The sequence below is a fragment of the Sciurus vulgaris genome (assembly GCF_902686455.1).
Source record: "Sciurus vulgaris genome assembly, contig: HiC_scaffold_633_arrow_ctg1, whole genome shotgun sequence".
NCBI lineage: Eukaryota > Metazoa > Chordata > Mammalia > Rodentia > Sciuridae > Sciurus > Sciurus vulgaris.
This window is the reverse complement of record NW_027632389.1, coordinates 9,348,530-9,356,986: the sequence shown is the minus strand read 5'-3', so window position 1 is coordinate 9,356,986 and position 8,457 is coordinate 9,348,530.

Here is an 8,457-nt window from a genome sequence, read left to right as displayed (position 1 = left end):
CAACCCCTATTATGATTTTGTTATTGTTGTTGTTGTTGTTTGTATTGTTTTGCTTAGGGATCATTTCCATTTTTCTTATGTAACACATAACGTAACAATTATAGATTCCTTATAAAACCTATGATGCACATGTCCAATAATGTCTCTAAGTATTTTGCTTAATTCCCTAGTCATAAGAATGACTTTGTGAGATTTCCAGAATCATTCCAGCATGTGGATGCCACTGCTTTAGTGCATGCTGAAATATTCATTCCTAAATTCAATTCAAAAAGTCAGATATTACCAGCAGGACATTTACTTCCACCTGTATAGACACTTGCAGGAGCTGAATTGTCCAGAAGGACTGATTGGTGAAACTACATCCTGCTTGTTTGGTGTCTGCACTGTTTCTTTGCTACAGGACATTAAATGGTCCTTAGTCTTCTAGACTACATTACCTTTGACTTCAGGTTCTCATTACCTCTTATTATCATGTGCATGCATGCTCAGACTTCCTTCTGTCTCCCTGTTTAATGAGCTATGATTTACATATCAGAAAGTCTACTTACTTTACATGCACTACTCAAGAGATTTTTAACAGATTTAAAGTTCTTGCAAACATTACCACAGTCCAGTTTGAACATACTTCTATTATGCCAAAAACAAACAAACAAAAATACCCAAATGATCTATTCCTAACTTCTATTCCAGACCATGGCAACCGTTATATGCTTTCTGTCTCCATTGATCAGCACCCTTGTGAACCTTTTGCATAGATGGAATCATATAATAGGTGATCTTTTGCATCAGGTTTCTTTCACTTGGCTATATTTTCAAGTTTCTTACATGTGGTAGCTTGTATTAATGCTTTACTACTTTTTATGGATGAATAATTGTCTGTTGAGTAGATATATTACATTTTGTTTATCCATTTAGCAGTCAATGAAGAGTTGAATCACTAAGATTTTGGCTGTTAGGAATACTGCTGCTGTGAGCGTTCATGTGTAAGTAATTGCTTTCTTTCTCTTGACTGGATTCTTAGGAGTGGAATTGCTGGAATGTATATTAAGTTTATGTTTAACTTTTTAAGCAATGGATAAACTTCTTTCCATAGTGACTGTGCTACTTTATATTCCCACCAAAGTTGTATGAATGTGTGAGGTTCCAGTTTCTAAACATTCTCACTGACATGCCTTTCCTCCTACTAGCCTACAGTGTTGGGAATTGACAAATGACTTGGCATGTACTAATAAGCACATGGTACCACAGTGCTACATCTGCAGCCCTCTTGTTTATAAATAGCCCTAAGTGTGTGTGCGTTGTTACCTCATTGTAGTTACAATATGTCATTTTCCTACTTAATGATATAGAGCATCAATTTATATGCATTTTGGTATTGGGAATTGAAACCAGAGAAGTATTTTTTTTTTGTTTTATTTTATTTATCCTTGCTAAGTTTCTGAGGCTAGCCTTTAACTTGTGATCATCTTGCCTCATCCTCAAAGGTTGCTTACATTACAGGTATGTTCCATGGTCATTTTAATTGGGTTTTACTTAAAGAATTATTGAGTTATGGGTATTCTTTATGAGTTTTGAATGTAAACCTTGTGAGCTGCACTCACAATCTGAATACTTAAGTGGGCAGGACACCTACATCATATTTCTTCTTCAGTGATTACAAGATTTCTATTGAGCTTATCTCAACTTATTTTCCTGTCATGACACAAGAAAAAAATTAATATATTATTTTTCTTCCTGTGTTTCCTTTCATTGTGAAAGGTATTTTTTTTCCTTCCAAATTACTCCAGGCAGAAAATTGAGTGACAGTTCTCTTCTCTCTGTACATTTATATATGCTCATTTGATTGGCTTACAAGTCCAAAAGAATCAAAAGCATACTTTGTAATATTTTTCTTCTCTCCCTTTTGCTTCCTCACAGTTTACCTACTTGCCTCCCTAATTCTTCAGGAACTTGATTTTTTTATAATATGCACTGATGTTTGCAGCGATGATAGTTGGCATAAAGTCAGAAGGAAAAATTTTTAGGAACAAAAGAAAAAATATTAATTGCATTCTACAATATTATTCAACAGCTAAAAATATTGAATTAATTTAAAATGTATTTATCTCTAAGATTGACTTCTGTGGAATGCTTTATTCCCTAGTATCAGATAAAATACTTTTGACATGCATACAATAGATTTAATATAAATACTAGTTGCCATTATGCTTTATTTAAAAAATAAAAGCATGAAGAATAAGCCTTTTACGCTTTGTATGTAGTGCTTACCTCCATCGTAGCTACAAAACTTTTGAATTTGTGACCACCGTTAAATTTTTCTATTACCTCATGCTTTAGAGAAACATTTATTATTCTAGAACTTGTGCCAGCTCCTGAGGATATAGCAGTGCATAAGATACATCCCTTAATGATTAAATTGATTTAAAATTCAATCAAAATTGCTCCCTCAGTCTCCCAAATTGCTGATAGAACAGCTGCACAACACTGCAACTGCCAACAGTGGGTGACTAAAATACACACTCTTCCCAGAAAAAAAAAAAAAATCAAGAAGGAAACAGCATTACATTTGTACTAAATATATGCAAAGTATTTCCACCAATAGCAACATAATACAGTCTTTTTATCAGCACAAGAAACATCCTCCAAGACAGATTATATACAGGCCACAAAGAAAGTCTTAATGTTTTTGGGGGGAAGTACTGTGGAGTGAACTCAGGGACACTCAACCACTGAGTTACATCCCCAGTCCCACTTTGTATTTTATTTAGAGATAGGATCTCACTGAATTGCCTAGTGCCTCAACATTGCTGAGGCTGGCTTTGAACTCACAATCCTCCTGCTTCAGACTCCTGAGTCACTGGGATTACAAGCTCATGCCACCCCATCCAGCAAGTCATAATATATTTAAAAAATGCAAACAATTTCTTGCTTGTGATAAGATAATGGAATAAAACTAGAAGCCAATTGCAAGAATAACTACAGAAATTATACAAACACAGAGAGACTGAAAAATATCTTCAAAAACAGTGGGTTTCAATGAAGAAATCAAAGAGGGAATTTAAAAAAATTCTAAAATCAAATGAAAATTAAAAGATCACATATCAGAACTTAAAAATATAACAAAAGAGTGCTAAGAGGAAAGTTCACAGTTATGAGTTTCTACATTTGTTAATGCAGAGAACTCAATAAAATTTAAAAGGAAAAAAGAGAATAACATAGTGATGCACACATTAAAGTCTTAGAAAAATATAAAAAAATAAAATTAGTAAAATTAAAGAAATAATAAAAGATTATGACAGAAATAAACAAAGTGGAAACTAAAGAACAACATGAAAATCAATGAAATAAGAAGGTGGTTATTTGGAAATGTAAACAAAATTAATAATCCTTAGCTAAATAAAGAAGAAAGACCCAAATAAGTTTTCTTATCATTGAATTCAATGTTGCTAATAATCTAGCATAACAATTAGTAAACTCTTCCTATAAAAAGTCAGATGATGATAATTTAGAATTTGCAGACAATAGATTTTCTGTCACAACTACTGAAACTTACTACTGCTTTCAGGCAAAAGTAGCCACAGACAATATGTAAATGAAAGAGCAAGGCTGTAGTACAATGAAATTTTATTTATGGATACTGAAATTGGCAGTCCATGTAATTTCCATATCATAAAATATATTTATATTGATGTTTTTTCCAACCACTGAAAAACACAACTACCATCCTTAGTACACAGGCTGTATAAAAACAGGCACCAGGCTGTGTGTGACCTGTGGGTCGAAACTGACAGACACTTGCTCACATCACTTTCTTCCCAAACCAAACATCTGATGAACACTGATTTCAGCTGCCAGCTCTTCCATTAGTCTCAGCTTCTCATTCTTTCTGTCTCACTCAACCTTCAAAGCTCCTGACCCTGGACCAAGGCAATAATCTCTCATCTCTGTGAAGTGTTAGATAAGAAAGAAATCTGCTGCTTAGATTGGCACCCCTCAAGATTCATGTTCCTTATTGTCTTCTTTTTTTCTTTCTTTTGCTAATAGGGACTAAACCCAGATATGCTTTGCCACTGAGCTACATTCCAGTTCTTTTTAAGACAAGGTCTAAGTTGTAGAGCCTGACTTTGACCTCGAGATTCTCCCGCTGTGGCCAACTAAGTTGCTGGGATTCCTGGTGTGTGATAATGTGCTCAGCCATCTCTGTGCCCTTATTCAGTTCTGGCTCCCTTCTCCACTCTCTCAAGATGGATCTCTCCCATTTAGTAAAGGTTCTGCTTTATCCTCCAGAGCCAAATTAGTAAACAAAAGCAATTTCTTAGTCTGCAGCCCTAACTCCACCTGAAAACAATGTACAACTAATCTCCATTAATCTCCACAAGCAGAGTGTAATGATTTCAACTTTTGATTTGATTTCAACAGACCTTATTTTATTCATATTTTACTGCTATATTTATTAGATGCCTGGTATGCAACTATATATTTCACAGAAATGTATTAATTTTTCACAAAAAATCTACAGGACAGCTGGGGAATATAGTTTAGTGTTGAGTGTTTGCCCACCCTACACCAGATCTTACATTTAATAATCAGCACTGCAAAAGAAAAAGAGAACAAAAAATCTACATCCCCATTTCATAAAAAAAATTCAGAACTTGGCTTAAAATTCTGGCTTATGTCCAAAGTCACACAACTGCATGCATATCTGTGCTCCATTTTTCCACATTTCCAGCAGTGTACTGTCTGATGTGACCCCCCATCCCATTTCAAAAGCACCTCCAAACATCTCTTCACTGAGGTTCCCTTATCCCCTTTTTCACATAATTCCTCATGCTTCCATGCCTTCTCATCCACATTAAACCTCTACCTGGAAATACCTTGTTAACACACATACCATTAATGAGTCCTTTTCTGCTAGAAATTTCTCTAGAACAAACTCCAGAATACTTGTAAACATGTCTTAGTCTACATAGACTGCCATAACAAAATAACACAGACTGGGGGTTGGGCTTAACTAATGTATTTTCTTACAGTTCTGACAGAAGTCCAAATTTAGAAGCCAACAGGATCATTTTCTGATGAGGTCTTCCTCCACAGCTTGAAATTGACCACCATCTTGTGTCCTCAACTGACCTTGTTTGTGCACATGCACCTCAAAGCATGACTGAGCTCTCTGATGTCTCTTTATGAAAGGACACTTAATAATATCATTGTGTCAGGGTTCCAGCTTTCTGACCTTATTTTACTTTCCTACTTTTCAGAAACCCTATCTCCAAAAATTTTCACATGAGAAGTCAGGGTTTTAAAATATAATTTGAGTCCCCTGAAGGCTCATAAACACTTTGAGTTTATCTTCTATCACCTGTTCAAAAAGTAATTTTTTAGGTTCCCACCCACTGGCCTTTTCCAGGTAGGCATGTGATGGCACAAGCTGATAACCCTAGTACCTTAGGAGCCTGAGGCAGGAGGAACAAGTTTAAGGTCAGCCTCAGAAACTTAGTGAGACCCTCTCTTAAAATTTAAAAAATTAAATGGGCTAGGTATGGAGTTCAGTGGTAAAGGGCCCTTGGGCTCAATGCCATAACCAAAATAAATAAATAAATAAATAAATAAATAGAAGGTCTATGTATATCCTATTTCTTTAATGTTTTCTAGTAAATTTTAATCTTAGGCCTTACAGTCTATGGAAATAATGAGATGTTTTCAGTTATATCATCAGCTCCTTTCCCCAGGATAATTAAATCATTCTTTGGACATTCTGGGAGTGATGACACAAACACAATCTCAATTACTTGGGAGACTGAGGAAGGAGGGTCTCAAGTTGTAGGTTAGTCTGGGCAATTTAACAAGAATCTGGCATGAAATTTTAAAAAGAGGGTTTTGTTCACTGGTAGAGCACTCCTGGGTTCAATTCCCAGCACAAAAATTTATTTCAAGGTAAAGCTCTAAATACTATTCACTTGCTTCTTTCTTTCACTTAACAGAATGCCTTAAAACTGAGATTATTCAAGATCCCTGCTAGTGTGCAATTTAGTTTTCAAGTCATTTAAAATTATGAAGAGTTGGGGGGGTCAGTATGGCACATGCCTATAATCCTGTGACTTGGAAGGTTAAGGCAGGGCAATCACAAGTTCACAGACTAATGGATATTTTGAAAGAACCTGCCTTATATAAGACAATGTCTGTAATTTAAAAAATAAGCTAAAAAGGCTAAGGATATACCCAGTGGTACAGCACCCCTATGTTCATTTCCCAGTAGAGCAAAATAAATTAATTAAATTAAATTAAAGAAGAATATATTTCATTGATGAAGAGAAAAAAAAAACAGTATTAAAGGGTTTACAATTTAATTAGTGATACCACACTAAAAAGTAAGAAGGAATGGAAGGGGTAAACTGGTAATCTAAACGCTTCAAGGGTTCAAAATCAGAAGATGTCAATAAGGAATACAATAGCCAGACAGGATAAACTTCTTACACAAAGATATTACCAAATTACAAAGTAGTGAAACTTGTAATTTTCAATGGTTTCAATAACACTGTAAATTAGGAAGCAAAGAAGAACTTGGTAGAAATATCTGACTCCCCAATAAAGTTGGAAGAGTTGATATTTCAGTGTCCTCAGGCTAACCAGTGAGATTATTGACATGAAAATATATAGATAGATACAGAAACACGGAGCAGAAGGAAAGAGACACAACAGATTATCTTCTGAATTACTCATACAGTGATAAACCACAGTAAATTTCAGAGAATACCAAATATTTTGAACAATTTTTATAAGTAATGTAAATATAAAGAATACAAAAATACTGGTAAAATGCCCAAGAGATTTAAAAAATGTGTTCAGAGTATCAACCTGAAAATAACTGAGGAATGTTCACTTATCTTGTCTAAATCATTTCCTTGACCTATAAAACCCAGCTGGCATAAGGTTACAAGAGCTATTTTTGCTTCTGAATTCTTATTGTTACATTATGGTGGAAACAACAACAAAATGAGAGCTAGTCAAAAACATCACACTATATTACTGACACTTGAACCCCATCATAAAACTTTGAAAGCATCTGCATTCATGAATTTTCCTGTGATTATAAACACAAACAAAATACAATACTTTAGTATTTGTGTAGAGTAAGTCAAGAAAAATAATTACAAAGAAGAAAACCCTAAAACTACCTAGGTTATATTTTCATTGGACATAACAACTCACTGAAGGACATACTTACAGAGTTCATGGCTGTAGTATCCTGGCTGATTTTAAACACATCATAAAACAAAAGCTATGAAAAGTGATTATTTTAGTCTGCTGTTTATAAATCAAGAACAAAATCCTTATGGTAAAATAAGCCTAAGAAGCTGTGTAATACTTCCTAAGGCTAATAAAAAAGAGCCATTAATCTTATCACTATATTTATAAGAAAAAAATACCCAAAAATTTGGTCCAGGACTATGGCTTCCTTTGTACATTTAAAAATGTGACAGGGTACAGAGCAGGGAAATGACCATTATCAGCTAAATGTGAACATAAAAGGCAGGAGTGGACACTGAGACCAAAGTAGTCTACCAACACTTCACTTCCAAGAAGTTTCTGGATGGCAGAGGGTGCAAAAGCTATGAATATGTACTTCAGGAAAAGCCTAGAACAGCAATTTGCTGCTGTGATTAAACCAGGGAATAGGTACAAAGAAAAACTATTCTAATTTCTGTACCAATGTCAACTCATAGATAATGTTCAGCAGATGGCACAAGAGACACTGCAGGAGAGAAGAGTTCTGCTTCTGTCTAGGGCACTGCTTGGCAGGTGTCTCCAACACCAGGCTCCTGCTCTGCACCACAGCCCACAGCTTTCTCTGCACCCTCCCACCTGAGCCTACAAGTCTGTAGAACACAGGTCCTGCTAAAATACCTCCTATAAACATGTGTCCCTGGTACCAGAGAGAGTGACATTCTAGCAAATTCCATCAACACCCTTTCTCTGCTGTCTGGGGGTCATAGACAAGCCCTCTCCAATGAGGACTGCATCTCAAACTCTGTGTGGGCTGTTTGCTTGGTTATTCAATCACAGCCCTACAAGCACAGGATGCACTTGCATCAATTATGATTATTTTTTACAGCTCTCTTTAATTCTTATTAGGCAATAGCCTGTAAGAGTAATTCTTTACATTAAACATTCTCTGTTATCATTACTGTGTGACTTTCCTTTCTTCAATGGACCCAGAGTAGCAGAATCCTGAACACCACAAGACAGTGGTTGACAATAAAATGATCTGAAAATACAATATGATCTTTGCTAAGCCAAAGCACCCATGCACCCCTGAATTTGACTTTAACTGCTACATTATATATATACTCCCTTCCTTTTGGAGAGAAAAGGTGAGTTTATCTTAGTTTCTTGGAAAAATTTTAAACAATTATCAACAGGTATCCTCTTTTAAAAAAATATCCATTCTGATCTCAA